General features: G+C 40.3%; 1 protein-coding gene across 2 annotated transcripts in view; it reads right to left on the bottom strand.

Moving 5' to 3' along the window:
- Positions 1 to 13,247, bottom strand: part of TRIML2 (tripartite motif family like 2) — a 39,650-nt gene extending 26,403 nt beyond the window's left edge. For both annotated transcript variants that reach the window (XM_072950430.1, XM_072950431.1), the window contains exons 1-2: positions 13,120 to 13,247; positions 5,847 to 5,957 (exon numbers count right to left, since the gene is read on the bottom strand). The gene's annotated coding sequence lies outside the window, so the exon portion shown is untranslated. The remainder of the gene's footprint in view (positions 1 to 5,846; positions 5,958 to 13,119) is intronic.
- Between the last annotated feature and the right edge of the window lie 4,779 nt (positions 13,248 to 18,026).

Raw genomic sequence — 18,026 nt, 5'->3', positions numbered from 1 at the left:
AGGTTGGAGGATGTCACACAGGATTTCACATAGGACTGTGGTCTGATTAGTTTTTTAAAATTTTCTCTGTTGGTCTTAGACTAGCTTAAAAATAAAGTATTATACATATCTTGCCCTGAAATCTGATTTACCAATGAAACTCCATTAATTCTTCAAATCAGGTCTTTTTTTACCCTCTGCTCTAATTATCCCTCCCACCACAAGATAACTTTGACCTATTATTCTTTGAGAGTATTAGTGCCTTATCTTTGTATTACTTTATAAGGCCCTCCTACACCCATTTAACTTAAGGATGTGCCCAATCAGCCTTTCCCTAGTCTTGGATTTCTCCTGTGCATATACCTCCAGGGAGTGGGAACGAAATAATAACATGCCATAGTAGGAAAATGGGAGAATGCTGAAATGCACACAAAAAATAAAACAAAAATTGGATGTAATCTCACCACACAGAGATAACCAATACTGTGTTTTGGTGTATAACAGTCTAATCTCTTTTTTTCTATGTGTATATATTTTAAGCAAAATGAAAATTACCTTAATATTATACTATAGACTTATTATCATTAGATATTTCTTAAAAAATAAAGCTTTTCATCTTTAAATACATACACATGTATCTTCTAAGAATTAGCACATTTTGTTAAACATTTATCATACCTAAAATCTTTACAGTAAATATTATTTAGTGATATTATTTAATAAATAGTCTGTATTAAAAATTTCTCAGTGAGTCCTGTAATGTCTTTACAGCTCTTCTTTCATCTTCCAACATCCAGAAATAATATAGGATCGTGTGTTAAAAGTAATTGTTTTGGAAAGTATGATTCTTAATGGGAGCAGTATTTTATTATATGTATCCTTAATTTATCTAATCATTGCCCTACTGTGGGACATTTAGATTGTTTTCCATATGTAGCTACTATAAACAATACTGTGATGAATGCACATGTACATAAACCTTTGGGTATGTTTCTAATTATTCCCCAAGTATCTCTCTGCAGGCAGGGGAGCTGCCTGTGGACACTGTGGGCATGTGTGTGAAGGTTGTACGTCCCCTATGGAAGTTTTACATGCACTGCAGAGAGCCCAGAGTGTCTCACTCACTGGCATTTCCACACTGAGGATGTGGACACATGGCTTTAAGACAAGTGAAAGAACATATGTTCCTCTGCCCTAAGGTCTTGCCAGAAGCGCTGCGTTTATGCCAAAGAAACCTAACCTGGGAGGAACTGGGGAGCAGCACATGGGCTTTCAAATCAGACAGTACTTGGTCTGTACACTTAACTTCACCACAAAATCAAGCTTCAACTTCTGCAAGTTGTTCTAACTCTCAGAGTTGCAGTTTCCTCTTCTCAAAAATGTGGGAAATACCATTTGTTGTGATAATTAAGTGAGAACACAGAAAAACAACTAATCCACGTGCATGATGGATTTTTGTTAGCCCCTTCCCACCCCGCCCCTTTAGAGACTCCATTCTGCTATTTGTCAGAAAGGAGACAGAAAAGCCAGAGCATGTTTGTGTGGAATAGGAAAAACACTGGCACCAAAATCTCTGAAATACATCTAAGGGGGGTGTTATTTCTGGGGGAAAAGTATTAACACAGAATTCCGTGAAGGAAAGAGAAAACTTCTATGGATCATTTTCTTATCCTTAATGCCCTTCACATTTGTGAGCATCTCATTAGTTACCTAAAATTAAATTACTATAATAAGTAGGAGATAACAGTAAAAACTATCCTAAAGTGGTGACCTCACTCTCATTCCTCTAGTTTCGACACTCTCACCCCTTTGCTTTGGGCTCCTGGGACACAGTGTGAACTTCCCTGTCATTAGCTCTGCTAGCACTTGAACTACTGTACCTGTAGTAGCCAAGAACGAATCTGACTCCATTCAGATCTGTTCCTTCACCTCTAACCTGTGTTCTGTTTCCTGTGCTCAGTCGTGCTGGTTCTGCACCTTCTGTAAAAGGATGTTGCCTGCAGCCTGAAATGTACAGAATGGCTCATTTTCAAGGCTCTGACCTTTAAGGGTACAACACTTTTCTATTCCTACAGAGATAAAAAGTTGCAGAATGGAGAATAACATTTGACCATCTCATCTGACCATAAATTTATATCTGAGTGCAGAATGTTGCCTTCTCTTACTCTCATTCCTGCCCTCATGATCCTGGTTTCCGTCCTCAATAGAACCGTTCTCCAGTTTTGCTATGACCTCAAAGCATACTGCTGGTCCTTTCAAGTTCTTAATTCTAACCCTGATTCTTTATCTTTTAGGGAGATATTTTTAAAAATCTTGAATATTTTAAATATTGCCTTTTGATTTCTTTTTAAACAATTTTTTTTTATTTGACTCCTTGATTCTTTTTCTTCCTGTTCATGATTCAAATAGTAAACTTATAAGTTGCAACATTCAAAACTGTTATTTTCTTTCCAGGTTGTGTTTTTAACAGTGATGGTGACTCCACAAGTTCTTGTTCAGAGGGAAACTGCTCCTCCATCAATTGAGTCAGTTTTCACTTTAGTGAGAGACAGCTTCTCTTCGCGTTAGCTGAGTCTCCTGCTTCCATCAAGATGGGAAACAAATGTCCAGGGTGTTTGGCTGAGGTTGATCAACCACTGGGTGAGGACTGAGGGGTATGAACGTGTGTGGGGTGGTGTGTGTGTGGTGTGTGTATGTGGTGTGTGTGATCAGTGTGTGTGGCATGTGTGTCTGTGGTACATGATATGTTTTGTGTGATGTGTGTGTGGCCTGAGTACACATGGTGTAGTGTGTGCGTGTGTGTCATGTGTGGTGAGGAGGGTGTGGTGGAGGAAGAGCCCTGGAAGGAGCTTAGTTTGTCTTCAGAGTCTCTCCTTGACCCTTCGCATTGTGCCCTCCCCTCCAAGTTGCCACTCTATTCCCTTGATTCTCCTTGTCTTCCAATGATCTAGTTTCTCAGAGGTGAAAAGCAGGCTCTGTAAACCTGCTTGTAGAAGAGGATCTCACCAGGGGTCATTGGCCTCTGTTTCTGCAGTTGGGCAGGCGAATGGCCCTGAGGTGAAAGGTGAGTTAGCAGAGGGCCGAAATCACAGGGCAGGACCAGACTGATACTCGGTGATGCTGTCCCAACGCACATCTGTCTTCCTACGGAGGAAGTCGGGAGACCCTCTTGGGGCTAATTTGGAAGGATCCATGCTGCCTTTAAATATGTCCTAGTTATTTTATAATTAGTACCTTTTCTATTAATGAGCATCTTTCAAAATCAGTTTTGAGCAAATATACATACCGAAAACCATACTGTACTATATACAATGTTCTAGGTTTTGTATTTAAAGTCTAAATCTTTTTTGTTGTTGTTTGAGCTCTGGGCACCGTCTCAGGAATCAATATAAGATTGTGCCTTTCTTTCTTCCTTTCATGTACATCTAAAGAACTGTTACACTCAGTTAAAATTTTATTAGACATTTAAAAAAACAACTGTTAGAGGTATTGTCTCTTTGGTGATGCTGGAAATGTTCTGTACTTATCTGATTACATCTCACGTTCAGTTTGTGAAAATACATCGAGCTGGAAATTTATATATTCCATTTCTGTATGTAAATTTTACTTCAGTAAAACTTTCAAAAACGTGGCTGTCTCTTTTTGCAGGTTGGGCTCCCATGAGCAGGAGCAGATGCTGAGTGGGAGTTTAGCAAGAAGGTTGCTTGTTTTTTTACAAATGCCTGTCTCCCTCCCTCCCTCCTTTCTTTCCCTCCCTCCTTCTTTCTCTCCCTCTTTTCTCTCTCTTTCTTTTTCTCTTTCTTTCTTTCCTTGCAGTAAAACCACACTTTACATTTTCAAAGTCATTAAATTAAAAGTTTCCATACGTTACCTAATAAAAAGATCCCTTGTAAAAAGGATCTTCTTTTTCTTTTTCTTTAATTGTGGTAAGAACACAACATGAGCTCCATCATTTTAACAGATTTTTCAGTGTTCAGTATCCTGTTAGCCAAAGGCAGGAGTGGCTGCCTTTTTTCCACATATCTTTTTAGACTTGTGTTTCTTGGGGTGTATGTTACAGACTCTTAAGTCACCTTCCATGGATGGAGGACGGAGGGAACAAAAACTCTAACTCTTGGAAAATAAATTAAAAGGGCCTGCATTATTTTTCTTATGACACTGAATAAGGCCACCTAAACATGTTTAAAAATGCCGACCTATGCATTTAAATTGACTTTCTGTTACAGAGTAAATACAGACACAGCCGCATATATACCCTCTCTAGGCCAAATTCCAAACTAAAAACACCATTCTGAGTTCTGTTTAAGGCCTGATGAAAACCTCCTTTGGTACCATTCGGCTTTGCCTGTAGAACAATGTGCCTTAAACATATAAAGGGAAGGATAATAAAAACAGAGTTTATCCAAGCCATTGACAGCTCTGTACTTCTGCAGTATTGGAACAGTGTCTAACTCTTGGGCTATTCCATCCCGCTCTCTGCAACGGGATTTCTGCCTCTGTGTCAGTAGGGAGAAGACTGTTGTGACTCAGGGAGTGAACACTAAAAACGTGGTCGAAAGTGCTTTATACCACATGCTGCATAAGTTAATTTAGAGTGAAGATAGATGCAGTGACATTTGGTTATGAATGTCACCTTCTATGGCCCAAATCTGGCTGCCCATCAGCACTCATCTTCTGTACACATCCCCATGTATGGCTGATACATGTAGAGCTGAAAAGAGCAAGCTTCCCCCTCTAATAAAGAATCCCAGCAGGTGGGGGACCGCTTGGGGCTCCACTACTGACATTGAAATTGTTTTCTGCTGTCATCAGCAGGACAATTCCTTTGAGAAAAGAAATGTGTTGAAATACAATGGTAACCGTAAAAGTAATGATGAAAGCAAATGCTCATAGCACGCATTCTTCACATGGGACTATTCTAAATACTTAAATACATTTACTCATTTTATCCTCACAACAATCCACAGAGATAGTGACCATTATTATGTCCAGTTTCCAGGTGGGGAGATGAGGCACAGAGAAGCTCAGTAACTCTGACCATGTTCACAGAGTCAATAAGGAGTAGAAAGAGGATTTGAACCCAAGTGGTCTGGCTCCATGTCTGTAATTTTTGACCATTATCATAGCTGCAGAATAAACTATATCCTTCACATAATAAACGATGTTCTCATTAACTTTTCAGGATTTGAACAAATAATTTGATATATATTTTTTTCTTATTAGCTCCTGTAGAGAAGAGGCTAAGGATAAGTTTTTAAAAAGAGCAAGCTATCGAAGACACGTGATCTGCTCAACAGTCTCTGCTATAAATCAGATTCCACTTTATGCACCTCTTCTCATCTCCACCACCTCTTCTTTCACTTTACGGACAACATCTTGGCTCTGTGTTTGGGTTCAGATCCTGACCCCTTCCCTGGCGGCTTGGCCCTCTGGGGTCTGTACCCTGGCTTTCTACCCCGAAGACTGATCATCACACCTTAGTGCTTAGATAATCAAGCCACTGGGCTATGCTGAACTACCGCTTTGAAGCTGCTTTAGTGTGTTTATGAAATCAAGGCAAAGAGAACACCTGTGACTCGAAGTCTCTTCCACGCATATATACTATTTTTCTCTCTAGTGAGATTTTACTCTCTTGGATAATGTATCCCAGATGGACAGTAATTTCTCACATTTATTAAACACCTATTATATGCCATTTACCCTGCTATGAAAAAGTTACAGAAGTTGCCCAATGCCACACATTTGTCAAGTGGAAGAACTAGATATCTACCCAGGTCTACTGGGTATAATATAGTATGTAGCTAGAATTTTTTGGAACAAGAATTCAGTGGACCTTTCCTTTATGCTATGATAGACTGCCTCCTTACCTGCTTCTTGTGCCCCTGTGAGACATCTCCACACTGTGTTCTCCATTTTGCCTTTAATGTAAGGGAATGATTCTCAGTTCTCACCATCTGTCCAGTAATACCCAAAGAAGCCTGACAAACGAAAACAACTTATGTTTAATAGTTTGATAAGCCACTATTCTTTGGCATATCTCCCCCAGGAGAATCTGATTAGAGCACACACATACAACATATTCAGTTTTGCTATCATGCTTGTTTTGAAAATGCAAATTTGTTCCAACACAATTGATGAATCAGAGAATAATCTGAGCATAATAGGAATCTCATGTTTGCTTATGCATGATTTCATCCACAAGAAACACTAGGCAAACACAGAAAACTGCATTCAGCTGACTCTAGCCACCTAGGAATGCACAAAGCACACGCGCACACACACACATCGCAAACATCTGCCAGCTACCTCAACTCACTGCATGTGTTACAAGTCACACCCATTAACATTTAATTTTTGAGGGGGAGAGAGGGATAATTACGTTTATTTATTTATTTTAATGGAGGTACTGGGGATTAAATCCAGGACCTCGTGCATGCTAAGCACACATTCTACCACCGAGCTATGCCCTCCTCCCACACCCATTAGCATTTGGTGTTATTTCCTTCCATCTGATTTCTCTCCTTTGCTATCCTTTCTGGTGGCCCTCTTTTTCACTACCTCACAATAACTCACAAGTTGAAGTATCTGTCTGCAAGCACACTTCAAGTCTTTTTCAAGGTAAAGTATTACATTTATTGCAACCCATTTATGTATTTCCTAACCATATCACAAGTGTAAAACTTGTGCTCCTATATTTATTAGAGTCCTATTTTTAAATGTGTCACTGAAAAAGTTTTTAAGTGTTATGCCCATAAACCCACAAGCTCTGTGGTTTTTTACTGCACAACTTTGCATAATGCGGTGATTTTTAGGAACACATCTGTAGCATTCTAGCAGAACTGACTGTATATGACAGGATGTTAAAATGGAATTCCTTTTCTTCAGGCTTCCACTGAGGATCAAGATCATCCATGTGACTATCTCATTTTTTCTTATGCTAAATTCGCAAAGGAGTTGGAAAAAGTAGCTTTTTCATTTACTCTTGCTTTACTTGGACCAGTGTTAAAGTTGAAGCAACTTGAGGTTTACTTGGAAATTGGAGGCTTTCTTTGGAGAGAGTAACTTGTGTACTTGGGACCCTAGGTCCCCATTCTGTGGAAGAAGGATGGGGCTTACCTTCCCATCACCTCATGCCTGGTAAGAGGGATTTCAAGACCTGGCTCAGGGTGAAGGCACTCTGATTCGGGTTGCTTCCTTCTATCATCGGGGAGCAGCTCCCAAGCAGCTCATTGTGCCAGGAATAGGGAGAGTTGCTGGGAGGATGTGTGTGTAAAAAGATGCCCGAATTGTCCAAGCTGAGTAGGTTGGGTTCATGCATCTTTGTGCTGTGAAGGAGTCAGTAAGTGAAAAGTTAGAAAAGTCTGTCTTCTGTCTCCTCCGTTTTCTTATTTATTTCTCTTTTCCTCACCTGATTCTGCATGTAGATTGCATTGATTCAAACAGAAATATGGTTTATCTTCTATTGCATGCTGATCGGCTTTACTCCCTACCTCTTTACCTTTGTTTTATTTTTTTTCACTCTTTATGAGACAAGGTGTGGAAATTCAGGAGAGCAGAGCTGGATTCCAAGTCCTTCACTTTCTAGCTGGATGACCAAGTCCAGGGTCTGGCACATACTGAACACAATTAAATGGTGCTTTTTGTCTGGTTCTTCACTCATAATACAAATCATACTGATGAGCATTAGAAGTACGGAATGCAGTCTCAGAAAATCCTGTTGTAGGCTCAAGCCAAGAAGACGCATGGATATCAGTTGGTCCCACATGTGAGCTATCAATGACATCTGTGGTCTGGATGGCCCAGAATCAGCCCCAGAAAAACCTAATGTGGCTCTATTCAAAAAGGCAAGAGGAAATATTACTGTACCCCAACTATGTCCTGGGTGCTGATTAAAGTGCAGAGAACTTACAGATAGTTCACTTTTTCACAATGTTTATATTTATACTATGATGTAGGTTTGTCAGACAGCACAATCTTAGCAGCTGGTGTAATTTAGGCTCTTAATAAAGGTTAGGAATTTGGAAGCAGAATGAAGTTTAAATCTTTTCTTTGCTTCTTAGAAACTTTTTGACCTTGGACAATTTTTTTCAGCCTTTTCAAGTCTCATTTATTCAACTGACCTTTTATTGAGTACCTCTTTTGGGTGCACCAGTGAGCTGTCTTGGAGGAGTAACAGATAAAGGGCAGAGTCCCTTCCCTGAAGACAAAACCATCAGCCTTTTGTTTCCCAAGTGTAAAAATGTGGATAATAGTACACATCTTGCAGCATGTTATGAGGATTAAATGAGATAAATTTTTATGAGAGTGCTTCACATTTAGAAGAAACTCAATAAATGTTAATTTCTTTCTTTCCCAAGTGGCATCTTAGTGGGAAGGAAATTTTTCAGCTGGGAAATCTTTATTTGTGCTTCTCAAATAATACTAACACTGCCTTGAGGGTGACTGGCTTTGAATAACAGCTATGGAAACAATATTAGAATGAAGGTAACACCATGGATTGGTGAGAATTATAGCAAGATTTTGGTCAATCCTCAACATTTGAAAATAATCTTGTTAGAAGAATGATTATATTGTATATGATTTTATTATGTGATCAGATACCCTGGAAGCTAATCTTCTGTCCATTGACAGGGACAAATGGGGACTAGGTAAGATTTTTAAATAGAATTAACAGAAGTACATATTAGTGCTGTTGAATTTCTAAGAGTCAATGTAGTAGCTACTGTAATGTAAGACATGCTAAAAAATAAACGCTCCTTAGTACAGTAATACTATGACTGTTAATCCACAAAGGGCAAGGTCGATGTTCTACTAACAGAAATAATGGTCTTTCTGTGTATGAAACTAGATTGTTTCCTCCAAGAAAAAAGAAACTTACCTTAGAGAGGTCCTAGCATCTTACGTGAATGTGTAAGAATCAGAAGAAGTGATGCTACTGACCAAAGGCCACCCTCAGCACCTTGTAGTCAGAAGGTGGGATTACTGGAGACCACACAGTGAGATACTACTGCATACCTGATAGAATGGCTAAAACCTAAAACACTGACAATACCAAATGCTGACAAGGATGTGGAGCAACAGGGATTCTCATTTATTGCTTATAGGAATGCAAAATGGTATAGCCACTTTGGCAGATAGTTTGGCAATTTTTTATGCATACTGTTACCTTACAAGTCAGCAGTCATGCTCCTTGGTATTCATCCAAAAGAGTTAAAAACATGTTCACACACAAAAAAACAACATACAAATGTTTATAGCAACTTTGTTCATAATTGTCAAAGTATAACAGGAAATTTTGACAAGATATAGGACAATGATGACACAGTGAAAGTATAGTTAAAAGTGTAATTCAGTACCACAATTTGGTATTACCTTATAAACTGAACATGAGCACATTCAATCCTAGCATAAGAGAAATGTTTGCCCATTTGTACAAGGAATCACATGTAAGTAGCATTGTTAATAATGGTAAAAACAAAAACAAAAACCTTCAAGCAATCCAAATATTTATTGGTGAAAAAGTGAATAATGAAATTGTCCAATGTCCATGAATTGGACATTACATTGCAGTGAAAATGAACGAATTTGAAATTACATATGTCACAAATGTAGAATCCTAGAAAGCTAATCATAAATAAAAGTGAGTCACAAGAAAATATTCAGTGTGATTCTATAATATAAAATTCAATACATATGTTAATAGAATTATGAAGAAAAGCAGGGGGCAGGGGGATAGAATGGACAGAAGAAGCCAGGGATCCTCAAAGATAGGGGTGATGTTCTATTTCTTAAGTTGGGTGATGGGACCATAGGTGTTTGTTTCTCTGTTTTGTTTCATAAACATCTATCTATATAGCAATCTATATCTTTCACAAATATTCTTTTGTGTGTCAAAAAAATTTCATAATAAAAACAAAATTTAATCTTCTACTCTCCCTAGTCTTGCTGTCCCACAATTTCCCCTCCTTGCTTTTTAAACATAATGTGTGAATATTGTTCCTTCACAGTACATATAGAGCTGCCTGAAAATGGTAATTTTTACAAGAAAACTAACTAAATAAAATGCTGTTCCATTCGAACACTGGAGAATATGCAGCTATTATAAATATAAAGAATGATAAATACCTATATATAGTGATACAGAAAATTCGTCAGTATCTATTATAATGTGAAAAACATGGAAAGCAGAGGTATAACACACTCCATGTGTATGGAAAATATGTTTATCATGCAAAGACTATTTCTGAAAAGATATCCCCCTCCTCGCCTCCCAGAAATGGTTACAATGCTTGTCTCCAAGTCCTGGGAGTAGGTGGCTAGGAACCAGAAAAGAAAAGGAAATCGACTTTCCACTATAAGCAATTTGGATTTTTTGAACTATGTATTGCGCAGAGGTAATATCTACTAAAAAAGGAAATAAAAACTTATTTTTAGTTTTGGGGTTAAAACAAAAAGCAAAGATGAAGAAGCAGAGACATTGAAGCAAGAAGGTGAAGTAGTTTGGGAAAGGGGGTTTGAGAAGTAAGGGAGCAGATCTTCATTATCTGAAATGATCTCTGATTAAGAATAAACTAGTCCTTGTCTAGACGCCCAGCTAGAAGTAAAGGCTAAAGACTAAGCCAAATAAATCATAGGTTATTCAAAAATTTCCCTTATTTAGTAGTAAAATCTGTGAGATATTACTTGTTCTCTACGAATGTCATTTTCACCTAATACCTACAGTGACAAAGACTCTCATGACTTTCTAGAATAGTCTATAGTTTACAGTGGTCTGAAACGCTGGCTGTGCACCAGATTCTCCCATGAGGTCTTAAAAATATAGAACTGTGTGGTCCCTCCTTGGAATTAAGAATTAGAATTTCCAGTGCTGAGGTCCAAAACCCACTGGATTTCAGTTTTTAAAGGCAGGTAGTAGGCAGGGAGAGAAGACTGGCTTAGTACCAGGAAAATTCAGCGAAGAAAGTGAGACACCTATTCTAAAATTGGATGCTCCCCCCCCCCACCATCTTTCAGCAAGGGACTATGAGCAAGTGTCAGAAGAGCTCTATGTGCTTTTTGCCAGAACATTATTCTGAAAAAAAGAAAATAAAAGCTACCACTTATTGAACATATATTTTATTCCACCACTGCGCTAGGTGTTTCAGATCTATTTACTTTAACCCTCCCAACAACTCAAGGAGGAAGCTACATCTGTTTTATCGATAAGCATCTAGAGTAAGAAAAGTAAGATAACTGCCCAAAGCCAGGAGAGCAGTAGATCCACATCTTAATTACTCTGCTCCATTGCCTTTAAGTCTCAGAACACTGTGGGCTTAAAATAAATCTGAGACTCAGGAAAACTGCTGGGGATGAATTTGGAGGGTCAGGGCCACATATTCAGGAAATTTTCTGGCTGTCTATCTGATCCTTGGGGACACTCCCTGCCAAAGGCTGAAGTCTTGAATTTCAGTGCATTAGTGCACTGTCTTAGACACTGATGTGGGCTTACATCTGCAGAATACCTCTATTTTTCATATCCATGGCTTTCCCTTACAGAGGTCTGCTAGTAAAGAGATGAGGAAATTTATTTTGTAGAGAAGCATGTGTTCATAGGTAAGAGGTCTGAGTTACCACTACCCCCCTACCCAACACCCCCAGACCCTGCACTCATAACTAGGAAAATTCTAGGATTAGAATTTTGAAAAATTGGGATACACAAACTCACATCTCTAAAATCCCTGCTCTTCTTGGTAACCTTTCAAGTTGTTAGCATTTCTGGTCCTTCATCCTCTTCTGTTTTCACATCCTGATATGTTTCACTCATCTCTCCTAACACAGCTTTTCTACTGTTACAAAAATTGTCATTATGACCATAGACCGTCCATTCCTTGGTCCTTAGATTTTTGAAATCTTCATGGAATATTTTTTCTACCTCTTTAACTAAAACTTGCATTTCCACTGAGCAAGCATTTTGCCTACAATTTTTTAGATAGAGGCAGCTCATTCTTCTACAGACTAACAACATCAGAACGGCACCTTCCATACAATTGTTCCATCACCTTTGCATGAAACGTTGTGCTTTATGAGGCTCATGACCTCCAGCTAGACATCCTCTAACTTATCTCATTGCTGTCATCACTGTGCTTCTTGTCATCCTATATTATTCATTAGAGATTTAAAAACCAGGCTCACTTTTTTCTCCTCTCTGTATCCTGCTGCATCATCCAAAATGACTTCAGTGTTCAAGTTCATCTTCGTGACACATTCAGCACCCTAATTTTTAAGCTCCTTAATATCCTTACCATGAAGGACCATGGTTCTCCTTTCATTTTAGCCATTGTCTGCCACTGCACTTTGTCCTAAGAAATTGTTGTACCATGGAGTCTTAAATTTAAATAACCCTTTTCATGATCTATCGCTTCAAAGATTTATTGTATCTCTAACTTCATCATGCCCAAATCCCAACCTGTCAACATTTAAATGTCTGCTTTTTCTGCCTGTTCAAACGGCAGAATTAGAATTACTTAAAAAAAAAAAACTGCAACTTTAGAGAGCGGAGCCACGCTAAATTCATGGTAGCCAACCTCAGTAATCTGGAGTTTCTGCTTGTTTTTGTCAGCCACCTTTATCTGGTTCTCCTCACGAGAAATGTCAGCATTTTCCACTCTCCTCTAACCTCGACTCCCCATCCCTGACCCATGTCACTTCCAGCAGCAAACCTGGTGGAACCAGGGAGAGATTTCCGCAGTGTTCGACTCTCACAAAACCGACAGCACAGGAGGGTCTGCAGCCACGTCCGTCCTTCCCTCTCTCTCTGAAATAACGTGTAAGGCTAGACTTTCTACCCAATTCTACTTCCTAATCTACAGTCTGGATCCCATCTCCTTTCACTCACTCAGGAACTACGGCCCTACCACCCCGTCCTGCTGCATTTTCAGCCTTCACTATCTCCTTCTCGTCAGCAGTTAGACACGCGTTTCTTGTCCAGCTCTTAACAGAAACTAAACCAAACCAAAACCACTTCTCTTCCCTGATTCTCGGTCCCTCCCTCACGCGCTGAATAATCTGTCCCAGAGCGAACACTGAGACTGCTTTTCCCCCCAAAAACAGAAACATACTTGTTCCTGAGTGCAAAGGCTTCCCTTTACTTTAAAAGCTCACCTTTTCCGGAATTCCTAGTCAACACTTGCTGTCTTTTTTCCACTCTCGCGAGCCATTCTTCCCAATCTCCTTTCTAGGACTTCCTAGGACCCTTGCTGCGACCCCTTTTCAGAAGCTCCTCGTCAGGTTTCCCGCCTCGGCGGCCCGCGCGGCGACGTTGACGGCGTGACGTTGACGGCAGCGGCGGCGGCGGCGGCGGTGGGAAGATGGCGGAGTCCAGCGGCGACGGCGTCCAGCGGCGACGGCTTCCACGCGGCCCGGCCCCGAGCGCCCGAGCAGGTGAGACCCTGCGCGCAGGTGACCCCGCACCCGTCCCAGCGCGGCCGGGGTGGCCTAGAGCGAGTCCTGGGGCCCCTGAGGGGCTGAGGAGCGGCCTGTGCCGGCTCGAGGATCTTGACGCGGCCGACGGCTCTAGGGGCCGAGCGGTCGTGGAGGACGGTGGGCGGGGGCCCAGACCTCCAGGCATCCGCGTGCGGCGCTCGGGGCCCAGGAGAGCACTGAGCGGCCTGAAGGGAAACCCAGGGACTCCTGCCTGTGAAGGGGCCATCGGGGAGCTGGGGATGCTGAGGCGTCTGGGAGGCAGGGAGGTCCTGAGCAGGGGCCGTGGGCGGTCTTGAGGGTGCGGAGGCTGCCCTGGGGGCCCTGGGCAGGGGACTGAGGGAAACGTGGAGGCTCTGAGGCGCAGGGCTTCCTGAAGGGTGCTGAAAGGCACTGAGGTTTCTGGAGGTGGTCCGGAGGACATGCTGAGGGGACCTGGGAGGGATGAGGACTGTGTAAGGTTGGGAGTATGCAGCTGAAGTGAGCCTGAAAGAGGCCTAAGGGGCCTGGGAGAGCTTGAGAGGGGAAGCTGAGGGGTCTTGGGGGTCCCAGGGGTCCTGAGGGGCTGCAGTGGTTCTTGGAAAGCCTGAGAATGGTGAGAGAGCCCTGAAGGTCTAAAAAAAAGACATGAGTATGGTCCATCCTCAGGGCTTCTCCAATCCCCATGGGATGTAAATCCCCCTCCCCTACCCCATCCCCACCGTCCTGAGACTGCTTGAACCCTAGAATTGGCATAGCAATTGAAGTGTTTATATGCATTATTCTGGGTTCTCAGGGGAAGACCACCTGCCTTGAGGTGCAGGACCTCCCTCCCTCTTCCCCTTGCACAAGGCCAGAGTGGTCCAGGCCCTCCCATCTGGGCCCCCCAGGACAGCCTGCTACCCTTGGCTGGCCAAGGAAGAAATTCGGACTTTTTCTGGCTGGTGAGCTTATGGGAGCAAGTAATTTCAGTCAGCGTGATAAATGATGAAGTGGCCAATACTCATGTACTGGGGAGTCAGTCCTTGATGTGAGACCTGGGCTGGTGCAGGCTGGAAAGGCCTTGTGGCCAGGGTGCACGAGTTGGGCTTTGCAGGCCTGTAGTGTGGAACAAGGAGAGGTCAGAGGGTATGGGAAGACATTCTGGGGCTAGAAGAGCAGGACTTGGTGATAGGCATGAGGTGGCAAATAAGGGACAGATTAAGAGGGAACAGGGAACCCTAGGTCCTTGCCTCGGGCCCTGGGTAAGGATAAGCTGGGGCAAAGGTGATGTATAATTAGTTACATACCATACAGTTCACTTATTTTAGCTGAACAGTTCACTGAATTTTTGTTGTTGTTATTGTTGTTTTTATTGAAGTGTAGTTGATTTACAATGTTGTGTGAGTTTTAATACATTTATAGAGTTATGTACCCATTAACACAATCCGGGTTTTCAGAACACTTCCATCACCACAGTGAATTCCCTCCAACTCCTAGCAGTCAGCGCCTCTCCCATCCCTGGCCTCAGGTACACACTGGTCTGCTTCTGCTCTCTATAGTTTTGTCTTTTTAGAAATTTTATATGAATGGAATCATACAATCTGTGGCTTCTTGTGTCTAGCTTGTTAACCTTAACAGAGTATTTTCATCTGTGTTGTTTTAAGTATCAGAAGTTTGTTCTTTTTAACTGCTGCCTAGTATTTCATTGTATGGATGGATACAGTTTGTTTATCAGTTTACTGATTAATGCACATTTGGATTGTTTCCATTTTCACAATTACAAATAAAGTTGCTGTGAACAAAGGAAAAAGCTCTTTTTCAGGTTTCTGGTTTAATCACTCATCTTTTCCCTTTAGTGATTTAATCCTATGGCTTCAAGTTCATAACTCCCAAATCTATTATCTCCAACTCAGCCGTCTCTCTCTTTTTAATTGAGGTATAGTTGGTTTACATTATGGTGTTAGTTTCAGGTGTACAGCAAGGTGATTCATACATATACATATATGTATATATCCTTTTTAAGATTCTTTTCCATTATAGGTTACTGCCAGATATTGAATATAGATCCCTGTGCTATACAGTAGGTCCTTGTTTATTTATTTTATATATAGTAGTATGACATGTTGATCCCAAACTCCTAATTTATCCTTCTCCCCCTCCCCTTTCCCCTTTGGTAATGATAGTTTGTTTTCTGTGTCTGTGAGTCTATTTCCTGTTTGTAAATGAGTTCATTTGTATCAGCTTTTTTTAGATTCTACATATAAGTGCTATCATATGATATCTGTCTTTTTCTCTCTGACTTACTTCACTTAATATGATAAAGTCTTGGTCCATCCATGTTGCTGCAAATGACATTATTTCATTCTTTTTTATTCAGCCTTCTCTTGAAATACAAACCCATATATATGTATACAAACAGTACACTGGGCCACCCCTCCAGGAACCTTTAACTAAATGTTTCAAAACATAATCTTTTAGTCTTTCCCACTACCTCTTTTGAACCTCTTTTTTCCTTTTCTGTTTCCAATATTAACAAATGACATCACCAACAATCCAGTTTCCACAGCCAGCAATCCTTCCTCTCTCACATTATATTCAGTTCATCCCCAAGTTTGGGAAATTCAGTCTCTGAAGCTGCTCTTTAAATGATTCCCTTCTTGTCTTTCTGCATTGCCACATCTCTGCCCAAACCGCAATCATTTCTCAACTGGAACATCACACTAGTTTCCTGATAGGTCTGGCTTCCAGTCTCTCACCAATTCATTCTCTAGATCTTTCAGAAATTAAGTTTTGCAGATGAATTTCTTTTCTAATACTTTTCCGTGGCTCCCCAAATAGGCCACATACCCTTTATGCTCTGTCAACCTTTATCTTCAGAAAGTAGACCTCATTTCCTTGTCTCACACACACACACGCGCACACACAAACACACACACATACAGAGAGACACGCACACACCCTTTCTGTGCTTCATCCATGTTGAACTACTCATTGTTTCATGTTCCCTTTTGACATCAGACCATTCACTCATATACTATTTGTTCAGGAAACTTCCTCATTTATCCCAGTGCCTCTTCTCTTGCCTACCATACACTGCTTTGAAGTAACTGTTTTCACCTCCTGTTTGTCCATTGGTCTCACCTCAGGCACTTCTTTACCTGAAACCCTTCCAGAATCTCTACCAGTGATCCAGCTTCAAATAGGATCTGTCCTTTCTCAGTATCGCAACTCACACGATCACCATTGCCATTCCAAGAAATACTCTGGAGTGGAGTGGTGGAAGGAGAAATGAGTTCAATTTGGAAAATGAGGTGTTTGAGATGCAGTTTTTTTTAAATGAAGATATTTATAGCATATAGTTCAGTATAAAGGTTGAATCTTGAGGAAGAGGTCTGAGATTGAGATACAGATTTGAGGGTTTTCAGAATATAGATGATAATTAAGGCAATTGGAAGGGGAGGTGAAATATTCAGAGTGTGTGTGGGAAGAGAAGGGAAGAGGAAAGAAGAGAGGAGGGGAGAGGTGGGGACAGGAAAGGAGGGACAGGGACAGGACACTCAGTGTGGTGAAGGTTGGTTGGCTCCACCAACATACAGTCCTTTTTTTTTTTGATAATCAATATCTTACTTTCCTCTTGGAAAATTACATCTTTCTCCATTGTGTTCATTCTTGGTATGTTGAAAATCAGTTGCTCAGCCCTGCTCTAGTTACAGAATGATTAAAATTTTCTGCGTCATTACATCTTGAGAAGAGTGGCACAAGGACAGGAAAATTAAAAAAAAAATAGTTGGAGAGTATTTATTTTAGATCAGGCAATCTGGTGAAACTCTCAATTAGCTCTTGTAGCTCAGATCTTTGAGACTGCCTTGGCATCCCATCCTTTTATAAAGAAATCTAGTTCTTAAGCCTTCACTTTGAGCCAGGAAGTTACAAATATGCTTCCAACAAATTCTGTTCCTGTTTAACATGGCCAGAGCCAGGTTTAAAAAACTTTTTTTTAATTTTCTTTTTTTTCTTGCCAACCAAGAATGCAGTTACATTATGGAAAAGAACATTCATGGGATGTGCAGTTTTACTTGGGATAATATTGAGAATAAATTCCAAGTGAGATAGAACAACATCTCAGGGTACCATTCAAGGTGTTTCAAAAGCCAAAGAATTGATGAAATAAGAGAAATGAGTATTTCAAGCTGAAAGTCACTGTTAATATTAGGCAATTTAACTATTTATTGTTTTTATTAATTTAGCGAATAGAAGAAAAACCGTGAATAAATAAATTTTGAAAGAGCTGTTCCTGTACCAATTTTATGGTTTTACTTGTTCATCAATTTCTGTTTTCAGATTATTTTCTTCTTACAGGCTGCTTTACTTTGCTTCTCTTTTTATAACTTTTTCTTTCAATATGTAACTATTTTATATTCACTTTTCCTAAACTGTCAAAGTGTTTAAGGTGTACATTTGTATGTAAAGCTTTATTATCCTATAGCTTTAATATTTTTATTATTGCTACTTTAAAGATATTTTTCTATTTTAGTTTCGGTTTTCTCTTTGATCCAGATCTTTAAGAGTGAGTTTAAAAAATATTAAGGTATTTGGTAAGTCTTATTTTACCTTATTAAAATAATTTT

Source organism: Vicugna pacos, chromosome 26 (genome assembly GCF_048564905.1).
Source record: "Vicugna pacos chromosome 26, VicPac4, whole genome shotgun sequence".
Classification (NCBI taxonomy): Eukaryota; Metazoa; Chordata; class Mammalia; order Artiodactyla; family Camelidae; genus Vicugna; species Vicugna pacos.
This window is presented reverse-complemented; position numbering and strand designations above follow the sequence as displayed.